Below are 18416 nucleotides of genomic sequence, written 5' to 3' on the forward strand. Positions count from 1 at the left end.
GGGGAGTGGCGGGTCAGTGATGAGGAGTGGTGGGTCAGTGATGAGGAGTGGTGGGTCAGTGATGAGGATGGGTGGGTAGGTAATCAGGAGTGGTTTGTTAGTGATGAGGAGTCGGGGTCAGTGGTGGAGAGAAGTGAGTCAGTGGTGGAGAGTGATGGGTCAATGATGGGGAATGGTGGGTAAGTGATGAGGAGTGGTGGGTGAGTGATGGGGTGTGGTGGTGGGTGATGGGCAAGTGATGGAGAGTGATGGGCAAGTGATGGGGCGTTATGGGTCTGTGATTGGGGGTGTTGTGACAGTGATGAGGAGTGGTAGGTCACTGATGGGGTGTGGTGGGTCAGTGATGGAGAGTGGTTGGTAAGTGATGAGGAGTGATGGGATGTGGTGGGTAAGTGATTGGGAGTGATGGGTCAGTGATTGGGAGTGGTGGGTAAGTGATGAGGAGTGGTGGGTCAGTAATGGGGTGTGGTGGAGAGTGATGGGCAAGTGATGGAGAGTGATGGGCAAGTGGTGGAAAGTGATGGGCAAGTAATGGGGAGTGGTGGGTAAGTGATGCGGAGTGATGGGGAGTGGTGGGTCAGTGATTGGGGGTTTTCTGACAGTGATGCGGAAAGGTGGGTCACTGATGGGGTGTGGTGGGTCACTGATGGGGTGTGGTGGGTCACTGATGGGGTGTGGTGGGTCAGTGATGAAGAGTGGTGGGCTAGTGATGAGGAGTGGTTGTTCAGTGATGAGGAGTGGTGGCTCAGTGGATGGGGAGGGATGAGTCAGTGATGGGGACTGGTGGGTAAGTGATGGGGCGTGGTGGGTCAGTGATTGGGAGTGGTAAAACGTGATGTGCAAATGATGGGGATCTATTGGGAGTGATAGGTCAGTGATGGGGAGTGGTGGGCCAGTGATTGGGAGTGGTGGGTCTGTGATGCAGAGTGGTGGGTAAGTGATGGGGCATGGTGGGTCAGTGATGGGGAGCGATGGGTCAGTGGAGTGGTGTGTCAGTGATGGGTAGCGGTGGGTAATTAATCAGGTGTGGTGGGTCAGTGATTAGGAGTGGTGGGTCAGTGATTGGGAGTGGTGGGTCTGTGATGCGGAGTGGTGGGTAAGTGATGGGGCATGGTGGGTCAGTGATGGGGAGGGGTGGGTCAGTGATGGGGAGCGATGGGTCAGTGGAGTGGTGTGTCAGTGATGGGTAGCGGTGGGTAATTAATCAGGTGTGGTGGGTCAGTGATTAGGAGTGGTGGGTCAGTGATTGGGAGTGGTGGGTCTGTGATGCGGAGTGGTGGGTAAGTGATGGGGCATGGTGGGTCAGTGATGGGGAGGGGTGGGTCAGTGATGGGGAGCGATGGGTCAGTGGAGTGGTGTGTCAGTGATGGGGAGCGGTGGGTAATTATTCAGGTGTGGTGGGTCAGTGATTAGGAGTGGTGGGTCAGTGATGGAGAGAGGTGGGTCAGTGATTAGGAGTGGTTGGTCAGTGATGATGAGTGGTGGGTCAGTGATGAGGAGTAGTGGAGAGTGATGGGCAAGTGATGGGGCGTGGTGGGTGAATAATGGGAAGTGATGGACAAGTGATGGGGAGTGATGGGTCAGTGATGGGGAGGGATGGGTCAGTGATGGGGACTGGTGGGTCAGTGATGAGGAGTGGTGGGTCAGTGATGGGGAGCGATGGGTCAGTGGAGTGGTGTGTCAGTGATGGGGAGCGGTGGAAAATTAATCAGGTGTGGTGGGTCAGTGATTAGGAGTGGTGGGTCAGTGATGGAGAGAGGTGGGTCAGTGATTAGGAGTGGTGGGTCAGTGATGAGGAGTGGTGGGTCAGTGATGAGGAGTTCTGGGTCAGTGATGGGGAGGAGTGGGTTAGTAATCAGGAGTGGTTGGATAGTGATGAGGAGTGGTGGAGAGTGATGGGGAATGGTGGGTATGTGATAGGGAGTGGTGGGTCAGTGATGGGGAGTGTTGTGACAGTGATGAGCAGTCGTTGGTCAGTGGTGGAGAGTGGTGGGTAAGTAATCAGGAGTGGTTGGTTAGTGATGAGCAGTGGTTGGTCAGTAATGAGGAGTGGTGGGTTAGTTGAGTGGTGGGTCAGTGATGTGGAGTGGTTGGTCAGTGATGAGGAGTGGTGGATCAGTGATGGGGAGTGGTGAGTCAGTGATGGGGAGTGGTGGGTAAGTGGAGTGGTGTGTCAGTGATGGGGAGCGGTGGGTAATTATTCAGGTGTGGTGGGTCAGTGATTAGGAGAGGTGGGTCAGTGATGGAGAGAGGTGGGTCAGTGATTAGGAGTGGTTGGTCAGTGATGATGAGTGGTGGGTCAGTGATGAGGAGTAGTGGAGAGTGATGGGCAAGTGATGGGGCGTGGTGGGTGAATAATGGGAAGTGATTGGCAAGTCATGGGGAGTGATGGGTCAGTGATGGGGAGGGATGGGTCAGTGATGGGGACTGGTGGGTCAGTGATGAGGAGTGGTGGGTCAGTGATGGGGAGCGATGGGTCAGTGGAGTGGTCTGTCAGTGATGGGGAGCGGTGGGTAATTAATCAGGTGTGGTGGGTCAGTGATTAGGAGTGGTGGGTCAGTGATGGAGAGAGGTGGGTCAGTGATTAGGAGTGGTGGGTCAGTGATGAGGAGTGGTGGGTCAGTGATGAGGAGTTCTGGGTCAGTGATGGGGAGGAGTGGGTTAGTAATCAGGAGTGGTTGGATAGTGATGAGGAGTGGTGGAGAGTGATGGGGAATGGTGGGTATGTGATAGGGAGCGGTGGGTCAGTGATGGGGAGTGTTGTGACAGTGATGAGCAGTCGTTGGTCAGTGGTGGAGAGTGGTGGGTAAGTAATCAGGAGTGGTTGGTTAGTGATGAGCAGTGGTTGGTCAGTAATGAGGAGTGGTGGGTTAGTTGAGTGGTGGGTCAGTGATGTGGAGTGGTTGGTCAGTGATGAGGAGTGGTGGATCAGTGATGGGGAGTGGTGAGTCAGTGATGGGGAGTGGTGGGTAAGTGATGAGGAGGGGTGGGTAACTGATGAGGAGTGGTGGGTTAATGATGGGGAGTTCTGGATCAGTGATTGGGAGTGGTGGGTCAGTGATGGGGAGTGGTGGGTCAGTGATGTGGAGTGGTTGGTCAGTGATGAGGAGTGGTGGGTTAATGATGGGTAGTGGTGGGTCAGTAATGGGGAGTGGTGGGTTAGTGGAGTGGTGGGTCAGTGATGTGGAGTGGTTGGTCAGTGATGAGGAGTGGTGGATCAGTGATGGGGACAGGTGAGTCAGTGATGGGGAGTGGTGGTGAAGTAATCAGGAGTGGTGGGTCAGTGATTTGGAGCGTCGGGTCAGTGATGGGGAGTGGTGGGTCAGTGATGGGGAGTGGTGGGTCAGTGATGGGGAGAGGTGGGTCAGTGATGGGGAGTGGAGGGTCAGTGATAGGGAGTGGTAATCGGTCTTAACATCAATGCAATGTCTCTCTCGAAGAAAGTAGGAGCATCTACACCGAATAATTTTTTTAATTATTTGATGCCCAAATCCAACCAATCCTGTTACATGGATCAGAAGTATGTGGATTCCAGCGATACGATCGTCTTGAAAAGCTACATCTTTTAGCCTGTAAAATATTCTTATCCTTTGTCCATCAACACCCAGGTGTATGGTATGTGGCGAGTGTGGCAGATACCCGTTATATATCTACTCCCAAATAAGATGCTTGAAATACTTGTTTAATATTCTTATCCGTTGTCCATCAACACCCTGTTGTATGGTCTATGGCGAGTGTGGCAGATACCCGTTATACATCAACTCCCAGCTGTATGGTCTATGGCGAGTGTGGCAGATGCCCGTTATACATCAACTCCCAGCTGTACGGTCTATGGCGAGTGTGGCAGACACCCGTTATACATCAACTCCCAGTTGTATGGTCTAAGGCGAGGGTGGCAGATACCCGTTATACATCAACTCCCAGTTGTATGGTCTATGGCGAGGGTGGCAGCTACCCGTTATACATCAACTCCCAGTTGTATGGTCTATGGCGAGTGTGGCAGATACCCGTTATACATCAACACCCAGTTGTATGGTCCATGGCGAGTGTGGCAGATGCCCGTTATACATCAACTCCCAGCTGTATGGTCTATGGCGAGTGTGGCTGATACCCGTTATACATCAACACCCAGCTCTCTGGTATATGGCGATGGTGGCAGATACCCGTCATACATCAACTCCCAAATTAGATGCTTGAAATACTGGTTTAATATTCTTGAAATGAATGGACGCCGGATCCCCAAACTTGCTTATAATATGCTTGTACATTTAGACGACATGGGCAAAGTAACATGGGCATCACGTATTAGAAACCTTTGTTTCCTCATGGCCACGGCTTCGTATGGTTAAACCAAACAGTTGGTGATGTTAAACTCTTTTTGAAACAATTTCGTGAACAATCTCTTAATATGTTTTATCAGGAATGGCATTCTACTCTAGAAAACAGTTCAAGGTATGACTTGTACAGAACCTTTGAGAGTCTTATTCAACCAGAAAATACTTATCAACATTAACATCGACGTCCATTTATTCAATTTAGGCTTGGATTGTTAGATCTAAATGAAGGAAGAAAAATGTCCACTGAAAAGTCAAAGAGGCTGTGCCCATTATGTCATTATGCTGTAGAAAATGAAATTCATTTGACTTTTGTATGTCCTTATTATTGTGATCTAAGAAGAAAGTTTCTACCAGAACGCTATCTGTCAAATTATCCCGTACCTGCTATACTTTCTCTCCTTTCTTCAAAAGATGATGATGTCATATTAAAACTGGCTATATATGTTAAAAATGCAATTTCCCTCAGAAACAAATTGTTAAACATGAGTACATTTCCAAATATGTAAAACTACCTATTTGTAAATCTCTTGTATATGGGCCGGAGGCCTTACATAAATATCTTTGACTTGACTTGACTTGACTCTGACAAGTTCAAGGGTACCCTGTTTCCCGTGTGTTTCAGGGTGGAATGTTGGGGGTTTTCGCCAGTAACGTCACTTGGGTCATCAACAAAAACATAAGCAGTACTGTCAAACTGACCCAGTATACAACCGACTTGAATAATGCAGAATGTCTGCTGTTCGATCAAAGGTTTCATCAACGTCATTGACTTTTTACTCCATGTATTTACGCAACGGCGCATTCGCAAAAGTAAAAGTATCTCTTCTCACAATGTTTCAATTCTAATAGTTATAGTGTAGAAACACTATATATAACTTTTTTTCTTTTCGAAAAATGTCTTTACATGACACATATATGCTACAAAGAAAAGCATCAACGACGAGAGTGAATATGGTTTTACTCCGCTTCAAGCAATATTCCAGCAATATCAGGGCGGGTGACAGCAGAAATGGGCTTCACACATTGCACCAATGTAGAGATTCGAACCTGGGTCTTCGTTGTGAGGGGCCCCATCTACAACTAGAATCTAGCTGTTCAATTATTCTCACCTGCATTCGTGATAGGTAGACTTACAAAGATGTCCTAAACGTGACTCTAGCATGCAAGCATTAAGAAAATTGTGATTAATGTAGCTGACATGCATCAGTGCACATCTGTTTTACAGTGGATGCCAAATAAATAATAAGATGTTGGTCTGTACGGCTGTCCAAATGAACGAGTTGGCTACAAATGAATTACATACAGTTGTTATTGTATTTGTCGCAATACATTTGTAGACAGCTTCTTATTGACGACACGTCTAATAAATGCAGAGATCTGCTCGTGTTTTTCCGCGTTTCTGATCTATTCTATGACCGTCAAAGCCTACATAGTCGGTCAGTGTTGCACACTGACATACTGAATGGTATTTTGGGAGCCACTGAACATTTTATGTCACCGGGGAGAATGGCAACAATGTGACGACCATCAACCGATCATTTATTCCGAGTTATTTCTCCATGTTATTGTTTTCGACTGGGAAATCCCGGGTGCACCAGTCGTTTAAGGCGCCGCGATTCGCTGTGCAGAGTTGCGTCCCTTGGGCACGCCAGAAACCTATTATTGTGGGTTTGAATGCCAGTTCGCCCCGATTATGTTTCTAGGTTTGTCAGCACCATACCGCTGCCCGTGGGTTTCACCGAAGTTGTAAACGTCTAAGACTTGCATCACTTCTGGCTTTCCTCCCACACACCGTCATATAACTGGAATACTGTTATAAGCGGCGTTAAACCCAACTCACTCACTCACTCACTCATAGTGACGATAAGTATCGTATTTTTGTACGATATAAGACAGGTTCAGATAGTTTCGAAGCTGTATCTTATCGTAAACTTAAATATCTTATCTTTAACCGTAAGGTGTTAAGATTAATCTTAACTAAGAAGGTTTCGAAAATCTAGGCCCAGTATCGTAAACAAAATGACAATCTGCAATGTCGTTTCATGTCCAGCGCCATGCCAAATTGTCATGACACAGAAGTTATAGAAATATACAGCACGACACTAAAGTGAGTGAGTATGGTTTTATGCCGCTTTCAGCAACATTCCAGCAATATCACCAGGCATGGGCTTCACACATTGTACCCATGTAGGGAATCGAACCTGGAGTGTTCGGTGTGACGAGCGAAAGCTTTAACCACTAGGCTACCCACCGCCGGGCGACACCAGAGACTGAGATGGTGGTCATAATGTTCTGTACACTTGGTGATTGACATCTAAGGTACCAAGAGGATTGTTTAACTCACACAATAGGTATGTCTTGGGACGCAAATCCTCATCACGTAGTTACAGTATGTGAGTGAGTGCGTGAGTGAGTTTGGTTTTACGCCGCTTTTAGCAATATTCCAGCAATATCACGGCGGGGGCCACCAGAAATGGGCTTAACACATTGTACCCATGTCGGGATTCGAACCCGGGTCTTCGCCGTGACGAGCGAACGCTTTAACCACTAGGCTACCCGACCGCTGAATAGAAAAAAATCAGTCCGGAGTTTTTCCCTGTTGTAAACACACGCGTTTATTCTGGAAACTGAGAAGGACCGGCGTGTGGAAGGCTTTGTCAATTTAAACAAACAAACAAACAAAGTTCGACTCTCAAGAGTATTTTCTCATAGGAAGTTAACAATTTCACGACTGCATAATGTTTGTCCAAATGTGTCTACAGACTCTCAGGTCTGTGGCAGAAGTACAGAGATGACCGTAAAAAAGGAGAGAGAGAACCCGCCTTTTCGAATATGAAAAACTAAATCACGGTTGTCCTGACAACGTAGACACAATGTATGGATAACAACTTCTTTAATTACTGTAAAGGCGACGTTTCGATATATATTCTTATATCGTTGTCGATCAAGGCAGTTCTGATATTGATCACACCAAATATTTAATTAACGCGATAATACATGTACATTTCGCCAAGCTAATTGGCGTTTTGCTTCACAACTTGCGTCTACACTATAGTCCTCGCCACTTGACATAGAATCACTAAATATCGCAATTATTCATCAACGAAGACAGCTACATGTGTGATAATACTTATAAAGTGAAACAAACCATTCCGGCAATTTGGAATATTACTTTCAGTTATGACAAAAATTTGCAAATAGCGTTTTCAAGGAATATCCATTTTGCTGTCGTGCTTACAAACCGGATGACTGCAAGCGGTTATATTTAGCAGTGCGTGCATCTCGAACTAGGTCAATGCCGCTTTTAGGTCATCTGCAAATTTTTATTTATGAGCACCAGCTGTTAAATATAGTCTGATCCTGACGGATAGCATGTTATGTATGGCCAAAAGAAGCGTGTTACAACCCTTAATGTAAAAAAAAATACTCTTAATGTAAAAAAATACATTAAGGGTTACGTTTTAACTCTTAACGTAAAAAGAAATACATAAAGAGCAACAACCCACAGCCTTTAATGTAAACATTATTTTTTTAACATAAAGGGATAATATCGTACATATCGCCCCTTATTGTACATTATTCTTATGAAGAAAGTTTGATTGCAAATATACGGTACGTTTTGCAATTTTCACGTTTTTTATTGTGTTTGCTCGGTTTCTTGTAATTATTCGTACTAAGCAACAGCGTGAGAAACTGACTATGCTCAGATATTAGAACAAGAGGGGCTATTATAAGAATGGCAGGTTCGTTATTGAGGACATACCAGCTACTACTCTGGAAGGTGATGAGCATCAGTTGTTGGCTCCCGTCGCAGATCGCGACTCAAGCGGAACATCGTCAGCCGTGGACCAGGAGCGGGTTCTGCCGTCAAGGTCGAAGGTTAACTCAGCCTCAGGGAAATAACAGGGTGACCAGGGCTGTTATCGCGAGTCAACAGGCAAAAGCATATCTTACATTGCATGGAATATAGATAAGAAGACTTAACCAATAAACTGTCCGACATTGGCTTTGTTTCTTTTGTATCGCAACATGACATTGTTGCATTATATGAAACATAGACAATAGAAAATCACTTTAGTGACATTTTTCCAGAATATAATTTTTTTTTGGTTTACCAGCCACAAAAAAAGTTCGGGAGGTATTTTGGAGGACTACTGGCTTTGATAAGATATTCACTGGTAAGATATGTTATTGATGTTCGATACAGAGAAAATGCTATTACTGTTATTATTGTATTCTGTTGGATAAAAGTATGTTTGGTTTCAGTGGAGATACATTATGTCTGTTTACATATATCCAACCGAAGAGATCGACCTGGTATATATGATAACAAAGAGAGACAAAATGGGGTAGAGATATTGCAGTATTTTTTTTATTGAGTACATACTCGCCTCACTTTTACTTCAAATTATTTGATGCAAAGATAACACCAATACGTTCATATGGGGCTGACATGTGGGGGTTCAGTGACATAGAACCACTAGAAAAAGTTCAATTGTATGCCTGTAAGCGTCTTTTAAATGTTAAGTTATCAACTTCAAATAATGGAGTGTAAGGCGAGTATGGTATATGTTCTATTCAGTGGCTTGCTGTTTTGAAATTTCTCAAATATTGGCTGCCTCTTTTCAATATGCAGGAACCTCTTTTACCCCAAAAATGTTACAATATGTTGCGATTGTACAATTAACAAGGTCACGTAACTTCGGTAACGAAGCTGTTATTTTCAAATTAATTCGTCAGACAGCTTCTTTCAGGTTTAGCATAGTGATATATCCGAAAGCCCCCAAATGGCTTATTATGCACAGTCAAAAACATCCATTTCATATGAGAACTACTTGAGTAGTATCACTGTAAATAATTTTTGGACCACATTGGCTCGTTTTCGGCGCAGTCCTCGCAATTTAGAAATTGAACGTGGACGACATTTCAATATTCCTCGTGAATTTAAAAAAGGTTTGTAACCTACACCATATCGAATATGAATATCACTTTTTGTTAATTTGTCCAGGTTGTAGCCATCTTTGGGAAAGTTACAAAAAAATCTAAATTTTACATCTTTCCAAATATTCTAAAGTTTAATACACTACTGTCATCGGAAGACCCTGTTATCAATATCAATACAGCAAAGTACTAGTATTACGCCAATGCTGTAAAAACACAAATACTCCAAAGGACCGTGTCGTATTTTATACTTTTTGCACCTGAATTGTATTTCGCTTGTACAGAAAGGCCCGTGGCCTACAAGTACTGAATAAAGCGAAGACCAAATATTCACAATAGAATATATTCTTCATTCGCCTCTGTGCGTTTTCTTGGGAACAACATATCGTAGAGGCATGGGACTTCTGAAAGTGCACTGCACCTTTAATATCCCAACAACCTCTCAATAACGACAACCTGGTAGTTATTTACAGGTTTTCTTTATGGGTCATAACTGGCGTGTCATTCAGCCGATTTTGTTAATTCTTTGTACAAAGGTGTATCTAGGGACACTATACAATATGACTTTATTTACGATACTATCTTACTTCCATGGAAACGGAAAGCGGCATCTGCGAAGCTGATTGATCGATATTTAGAGATTTCGTTCAAATTTGATATTTAGGTCAAATGTATTTCAGGATTCAACCGAATAGTTTTTCCTACCATCATGGCAATGTAACCGAGGCATCTGATTGGTCGAAATTTAGTTTCGTTAAAAGATATTTAGATATATTTTTGCACACAAAGCACATTTTATTACAAAAACAACGGAATGGAGTCCCCTGATTGGTTGAAATTTAGATAGTTAACCCTATTTAAGACTATTTTCCCATACTTGTAAGTGCTCTTTATGAATGATCAGCACAAAGACTAGCAATATAACCGCATTCAGAAATCCAAGATGGTCTCACAGTCGGCATTTTGTAATTTACAGGTCTCAAACATCCAAATGAGTAAATATCTATTTTTGAATATCATTTTATTAAATTATTAGGTCATTGTATAATGGAATCAAAGTGTCCGCTTGTCTGTCCGCAGAATATAACTTTCAGGACAATCCTTTATAAACTAATTGACTGATTTCAATTTAACTTTGTACACGTGGCCACTTCGACATGTTGTTGGGCACATTGCAATTGTTTCCTCATTTCGGTGGAGTTATTGCCATTTATTACTTCGTCATTTCAATTTGTCTGGACAATTTCTAAACTACTACATCGATTTCTTTCAGATATGTACGTAGGTGTAACTACGGACAAATGTACGACATGCCTTCATTTTCATTAAGATTTTGGTACCATAGCAACGGAACGGAGGCCTCTGATTGGTCGCAATTTAGTAATTGTCCGATTTCGTTCAAATATTGTATATTGACACGTTATCGGACTCCGAATTCAACCACATAGGCTAAGTCTTAACCGTGCCAATGGAAAGGAGGCCTCTGATTGCTCCTTTAAGTACTCTATAGTTTAATGACTTAATAAAAATGTTACAGCTAATTTTGTCAAATTATGTATTTTTCCTTCAATTTATGCAATTTTGCCCCCCTGGAAATTTACGCACACACTTGCAAGCTTACTACTCAATGAAAATTGTGTACAGATACCTCCTTTATGCAATAGAAACGGTTTAAGGTATACAGGAAAATGTGGGAACGAATATCTTGTTTTTCACCCCTGGCCAATTGACTCATAGATGTAAAACATTTAAGTTAATAGTGAGTCACTGATTGAGAGAATTCAGTCTAAGGCCGCATATAAGCCATGTAACGAGGAGAGGAGTTTGTCAACATCTGAGTGCCCCTAGCCTATACTGCCAGGCTTTCCCGCCTCACATGCACGAAGTCAATCACATTCCTGTTAATAACTAGGTAACCCGCAATAGTCTTTTTGCTCCATCCCTGTGCGTTAAACGTGTCATGACATGATGCGCACGCAAATGGAGTGGAACAAGAGCGAGATGCTCGAGATGATTGATACCAGGTGTATGCATAGTTGTTGATAAGATTCAGTGAGGTGATTTGAATTATTTAAGTAACTTAACATCACTTTTAGAACTAGACAAATGATGGAGAGACGTAATTCCTTTCGCGAATAATATGTGCCGGTATGTGTTCAACTTAATCTCTGATATTTCTTAGTGGGGTACTTGTAGAGAAGCCGGATTATCTCCAAACCTATCACAAGGGACTGGTAGAAAAGTTGTCTCGTTAAAAGTTGTTCATAAAAGACTTCAAGCACGAGGTGTTAATGAAGCACAGGGCTGGTGTATCTTGTCTACTGTACAGAGTTAGAAGAGTTAATGACGCTTCCTGTAATAGACACAAGACTATCGTAGTCACAGATAAAATATTTCTTTTACGGCTTATATGTAAAATTGTACTGTTTGTCCACTGCACATCTATGTTCAAGTTGACGATATAATTTATTCATCTAGAGTATTTTCGTAAAGGCAAACCAAAGTGGTGCATTGTCAACAAGAATCGTTGTGTGAGTTATGCTACATTTCAGTATGAAATCTATACCTAGAAATGGTCCTTGCTGATGTGTTCCCTGTTGTACAGTTGTTATATGTTGTTATGGTTGTCTCAAACAACAAACCTTTGGAATCGGCGGCGTTGTCTTTCAGAGACGTAATCGAGTGTGAACAGCGGCCTGGTCGTAACATTGTTCGCTCAGCACGCCACAGACTCGAGTTCCATTCCAAATATAATATACGTCTCACTCATTCCAGAGACGTAATCGAGTGCCAACAGCGGCCTGGTCGTAACATTGTTCGCTCAGCACGCCACAGACTCGAGTTCCATTCCAAATATAATATACGTCTCACTCATTCCAGAGATGTAATCATTTTTGTCTGTAAAATGCGGATATATTTTCAGGAAGAAGCTAACCATGGTTTGACAGTTATTGCTAATTAAAGTAAACTAGGCTTTTTCCTATATAGTCAAAATAAAGCGAATATGACATAGGTGCAATACATCGAGAGCTTCAGAAAATCTTGGTACCATCACTAAAGGTACAATCAGAAATGAGAAAAGAATATTACATGCTTCTGTAGATGAATAATTGGTATGAAATATGTTCAATACTGTATTACAGTCACTTAAAAGTAACAACAACAACAAATGAGTTATAATTTATCATGACATAAAATAACAGTGTACGTATCTTGACATATTGCGTGCGAGACATTTCTTCCACGGTTTAGTAGAACCGTTTAAACTCGTCCGACAAATACCGGTTTTATAACGCTAGCCCACTGAGATATTTCCCGACAGCAAGTACCATCTTTTAACGTCTTTTGGTAAGACGTGCCAAGTCAGGACCGTCAGTCAGGTGACTACAGGCGGCTATTTGTAGTAGCATACGCATGTTACCAGCGCACGTTAAATCTCCCACAGTAAGTAAGTAAGCATAATCACCACGACTGAACGAAACGTACCTGCAGATGTAGTATTTAAATCGCTATCGACCAAGGTCACTGCCAAATAGAATAGTTTCCAGTCACCTGACTGTCAATTCTCACCCGGATTGTAACCACGTGATCAAAACTCAATGATGATGTTTATTAAGGAGATGCCAATCAGAGCAACGGTTGGCACGCCAGATAAGCGCTTCAGGCTGGCTGACAGAGCAGGGAATGTAGATGGAAAAGGTCTTCACTTTGCGACCTTGTTTTCCTATCAATACCGCGATATGGGACACTATGAATTGGTATATACATGTAGGTAGATATAGTACTAGTCTATAGATGTGAAAAAAATATTTGATGACCCATCTCTGAGTTTAAAGTTGATTTTGACAGCCTGGGCCAAGTCGGACCGAACAAAAGCCAAACACTTCAGATAGAGACTATGTTGAGAATGTAGAGGGAAAAGGGTTTCACTTTGAGCACCGTCTTTGCTTTAACTCATGCGATATGGGACACTACAAAGTGGTATACAGGTAGATATGATACAAGTGTATAGATGTAAACACACTTAATGATACATCTGTGAGTTTGAAGTTGATTTAACAATAAATTACGATTACTAACATCATAAACGTGTATTCGTGAACAAACTAAAAAATCATGAAATAATTGAAAAACATAGATACAATATCTACTCTTAAGGATCGCACTTACATTCCTGACATTACACAACGTATTCGTGAGAATAGGAAAATTATTATAAGAAGGCTGCTTTTTCTGAGTTTTTCTGAATACCTTTAATAGTTGCATTTGTGTCCCAATATTCATTCAATTTTTCATCAATCGCCGGAATATCCTATCCCTAATTTTCGAGCATCCCCGCACCCAAATACCGTCAATGTGAAGTTCTACATTAGAAAACTCAAACCGCAGTGTACTTGGTGTGGGAGTTCGTTGTGACCTGTGTCTTTGACTCGGTTACAAATAAGAGTGTACAACTTCTCCAGCACAATGAGCATGGATGGAAATCAAATGTCATAAAAGGGAGGTGATGATAACTGAATCACAAAACAAGTTCCAAGGGCTTATCCCTAGTCGACATGTAAGTCGGGGCATTGTGAAAGTTAGGATTTTTTACTAGAGTGTAATAACTTCATCTATATCTTGTAATATACACAATACGTAAATACCAAACGTCCGAATAATTAAATCTGGTTATTTATTATCATAAAATAATAATCTACACACACACACACACACATGCACACACATACACGCTGTGCTACGCTGAACTGATCACTCGGGACATAATATGGATATACACCGGTTATTAAATAGTCCAGCAAGATATCGACAGGATACGTGTACATGTAGATGCGACTCGTGAATATCCGGGCTAGAATCGGTCTTCAGTAACCCATGCTTGCCGTGAAAGGCGACTTACGAGATCGGGTGGTCAGGCTCGCTGACTTAGTTCATATATGCTCATGATGTCAATCACTGGATTGTCTGGTCCAGACTCTATTATTTACAGACCGCCGTCATATAGCTGGACTATTGCTGAGTGTGGCGTTTAACAACAAATAAACAAACAAACAAACATGTAGATGCACTAGATTACAAGGTTCACATTGTTTTCATATTGGACATCAAATCGAATTTTAGCGTGACAAAATAATGCTTCAACTACCACCCCAGCAATTCACGAAAGCATTACTTGAATGCGCTGTTTAATATCTGGGGAAAATCACAAAGATGCACTGACTTAGATGCACTGACGACAATTGATGTATACTACTCAAAAGAAGTTAAGGATCACCTGATTCTTTCATATTACAATAGTTAATCTCTCATGCCATGACAGATTAACTTTACCAATATGAAAGAATCGGGGGATCCTTAACTTCTTTTGAGTAGCATACATACTACACAAATTACAAACTAATTATCTGTCTCACTGACCGGCTGTCTGAGTGTAATATCATGTACAGTACGTGTAAAACCTGTTTGAATGTACACGTTCTACTGTTATAGCAAAATAATACTGAGCATTAGTTACACACAGAAAGATCCATATGTTATAGTTGGTACGTCCGACCGGTTTGTTGCCGCGATATCTCAAGAACTAGACGCTGGATTGTCTTCATATTTGGAACTATGGTGTATATACAGACTCCGCAGACACCAGTCGGTTTTGGTGACCTTGACCCCATTTTCAAGATCACAGCAGGCAAATCTGCTTTTGGAGTTGGAAAATGGTGTTGCCGCGATATCTCGAGAACTAAACACTGGATTGTTTTCATATTTGGAACTATGGTGTATATACAGACTCCGCAGACACCAGTCGGTTTTGGTGATCTAGACCCCATTTTCAAGGTCACAGCAGGCAAATCTGCTTTTGGAGTTGGAAAACGGTGTTGCCGTGATATCTTAAGAACTAATCGCTGGATTGTCTTCATATTTGGTACTATGGTGTATATACAGGCGGGGGACATTTCGTCACTTTGTGACAAATACTTGTTGTAAAATAACATGTGATTTGAAATATGTGTGTCTTATGCAAATGCGTATATGATAATCACTTTGTAGGAGTGCATGTGATGCACTTCGTATTGTTATCAACGTTAACTGTGTGACCACACTAATCAGGACGTTCCTCCATGCATGTACATGGTGTGTGTTTTTCGACCAAGTACATATTACATACATCAACTCCTAAATAAATTCAACAGCAATAGTTCCAATATTTTAGTATATATTTCAAACAAGTAAAGTTTGGTTTTCAATATTGTAGTACATGTATGGAATCAAGTCACAAAAACGCAACTGCTACAGAAAAGCATGCATTCCATGCAAAAGTTGACTTTTATGCAAGCCCAATGCATTTCACTACCCAAGAATGGGTATAAAAAACATGTGGGTTTCCATATGCATTGTTTAGCATCGTGCAGACAACAACCACTCAGAAAAACAACACAATTACGCAATTATTCAACATTACGAAATGCCACGCCTGTCAGAAAATGAGCGTCTGCGAGCCATTGATATGCTTGAAGCAGGATCGAGTCAACGTGATGTTGCAAGACAATTTAACGTCCACAGAAACACCATTTGGTGTTTATGGCAACGTTTGCAACAGACGATGCAGTCTGAGACCATCCTCGGTGTGGCAGGCTACGCGTGACCAATAATGGACAAGACAACTAGATTCGAACAACACATCTACGAAATTGATTCCAGCCAGCAACAGTGACTGCAAGAAGCATCCCTGGCCTTCGACGAATATCTTCACAAACCGTACATCGCCGCCTCAGATGTGCAGGTATTATCGCCATAAGACCCACCAGACGTCTCATTTTAACAGGGAACCACCGTGAAGCACGTCTACAGTGGCACAGCGCCTACGTTGGACGACCATGCAGTGGGGACAGGTTCTATTCACTGACGAGTCTCGTTTTCACCTCAGCCACAGTGATGGACGGATTCGAGTTTACCGACGTCGAGGTGAACATTGCGTTATTCATTGTTTCATGGAAGAAGATCGGTTCGGGGGCGGCGGCGTCATGGTATGGGATGGGATTACAGCAAGACAGAAGACCCGTTTGAAAGTGGTAGAGGGAAATCTCGATGGACAGCGCTACCGCGACGAGATCATCGGCCCTGTTGTTATACCGTTTTTGCGTCGTCGTGGGCCAGGCATTACATTTCATCATGACAGCGCCCGGCCTCATATTGCTCGACATGTTCAGTAATCTCTTCAACAAATCAACGTGAATGTCATCCCCTGGCCGGCTCGCTCCCCTGATCTCTCACATGTGGGATGAGATGGATCGGCGCCTTCGACATCAACCACGTGTTCCACAGACACTCCAGGAACTTCGAAACATGCTCCAGCAGATATGGACAGATATCCCACATAACTTTGTGCGACGCCTGGTCCATTCCATGAGACGAAGATGTGTTGCCTGCATCGCAGCAAGAGGTATACACACACGCTATTGATTTGTAAATTGACATTTTGTCATGTTCATGTTTTTTTATGAAATCACGCATTTTCTGAAGTCAGTGTGGCAAATTAGAGCAATTAAACACTAAGAAGAGTCTTTTATCTGTTGCAAACCGAACTTGTTTCAGATTTGGTAAAAAACATAACTTTGCATTAAATCTTATTCAATGTCAAAGGAACTTTTGTTGTTCAGTATAAATTGAAATTTCCTAATTAGTGCCATAAAACAATAGTTTTCGCAGAAATCCGCGCGTATCCAAATTCGCGACTTATTTGCAACTTATACACGAAATATTCGCAAACTGATCTGAGTCCTACATAAAAGAAAGGCTCCCAGAAAATATCTTCATTTCAGACTAGAATGAGAAATCCCAATACCCATTGATCAAAGCCCCTAAAACAACAGTTGATGGATAATGTGATATCATGGACCGAGTACGTCGTATTACAAATAGCGTGACTGGCTTATTTTCGAGTTGTTGATCCTTCACTCCAGTACTGGGGTGATGAAATTGAGAGAAACAAGATTCAGCTAAACACAGTACACTTCTCTGCATGTGACACATACCTTGTTCACAGACAGCTATTCCAGATCCAGTCTCCGAACATCGGGAAGGCTGATTGCAGACCTTAGATGAACAGGGTTGAACCGGGACCTTCAGACAGCAATAAAAAGAACCTCGTGAGACTCTGTGTATTTGTCTTAGTTCTTAGTGTAGGGGTCCATATATTTGAGAGGATTTTTTATCACTGTATCATGGGCCTCCTGTCGTTACACTTAATAAATCGGTCAATTCTTCTGTGAAAGCGTTGACAGTATTGGGACTGTGACCATGAAATCATTAGAAAGGAAATAATTGGTAAATATTAATTCATGGTTCAATCAAGCTTGAATATTTAGCTTTGTGGTAAATAATAGGAAGTAATAACAAACATAAATGTATATAAATAATATACACCTTTAAATTTCCTTCTGTATTGGAAGTCACAGGTACTTGTACATATAAGGAACATAAGTAATAATAACAGGAAGAAAAGCACATTTGTGATAATTATTGCTCTTTACTCGGCATTTATTGGTTTGACAACAATGATGATTTTGATAAGCGTAGATTCGGCTGCATTTATTAGTATACACAATCAACCGAATGCTGCTGCACCTGAACATCTGAAACAATTTACAAAAAGTGGCATCGACTGAGAGACCGAGAAACGAACATAGTATCTCCATAATTCGGACCCATAAAGGACAATTGGTTATATTTTAGTATCAAACAATTAAAATTCTATATTAACTGTCATGTTAACAAATTTAAATTCCATTTATGTAACAGCAGAGATCTATCTGTAAATATACACTCATCAAAAAAAGAAATGCACAGATAGATATATATGCAATATAACATCGCTCTTTGTGGCACTTTGTGGTGGGTGGGGAGCACAGGTGCTGAATAATTTACTTTCACCATGGCAAACAATCTCTCTGGTTCAAACCGCAACGAAAAGAAAAGACGTTTAGAAGCTGAGACATTCTCATCTGACGCTGCTTCTGTTCAACAAAATTCCAATTGGTCACGATTTCTTGTAGTTGAATCTGGAACTGATCATCCTTTAAAAATGAATCCATTTGCAATTTGCAAAGCCATTGAAGGTATTTGCGGAGAGGTAAAAAATGT

Source organism: Haliotis cracherodii, unplaced genomic scaffold (assembly GCF_022045235.1).
Source record: "Haliotis cracherodii isolate W230 unplaced genomic scaffold, xgHalCrac1.p SCAF_25, whole genome shotgun sequence".
In the NCBI taxonomy this organism is placed as follows: Eukaryota; Metazoa; Mollusca; class Gastropoda; order Lepetellida; family Haliotidae; genus Haliotis; species Haliotis cracherodii.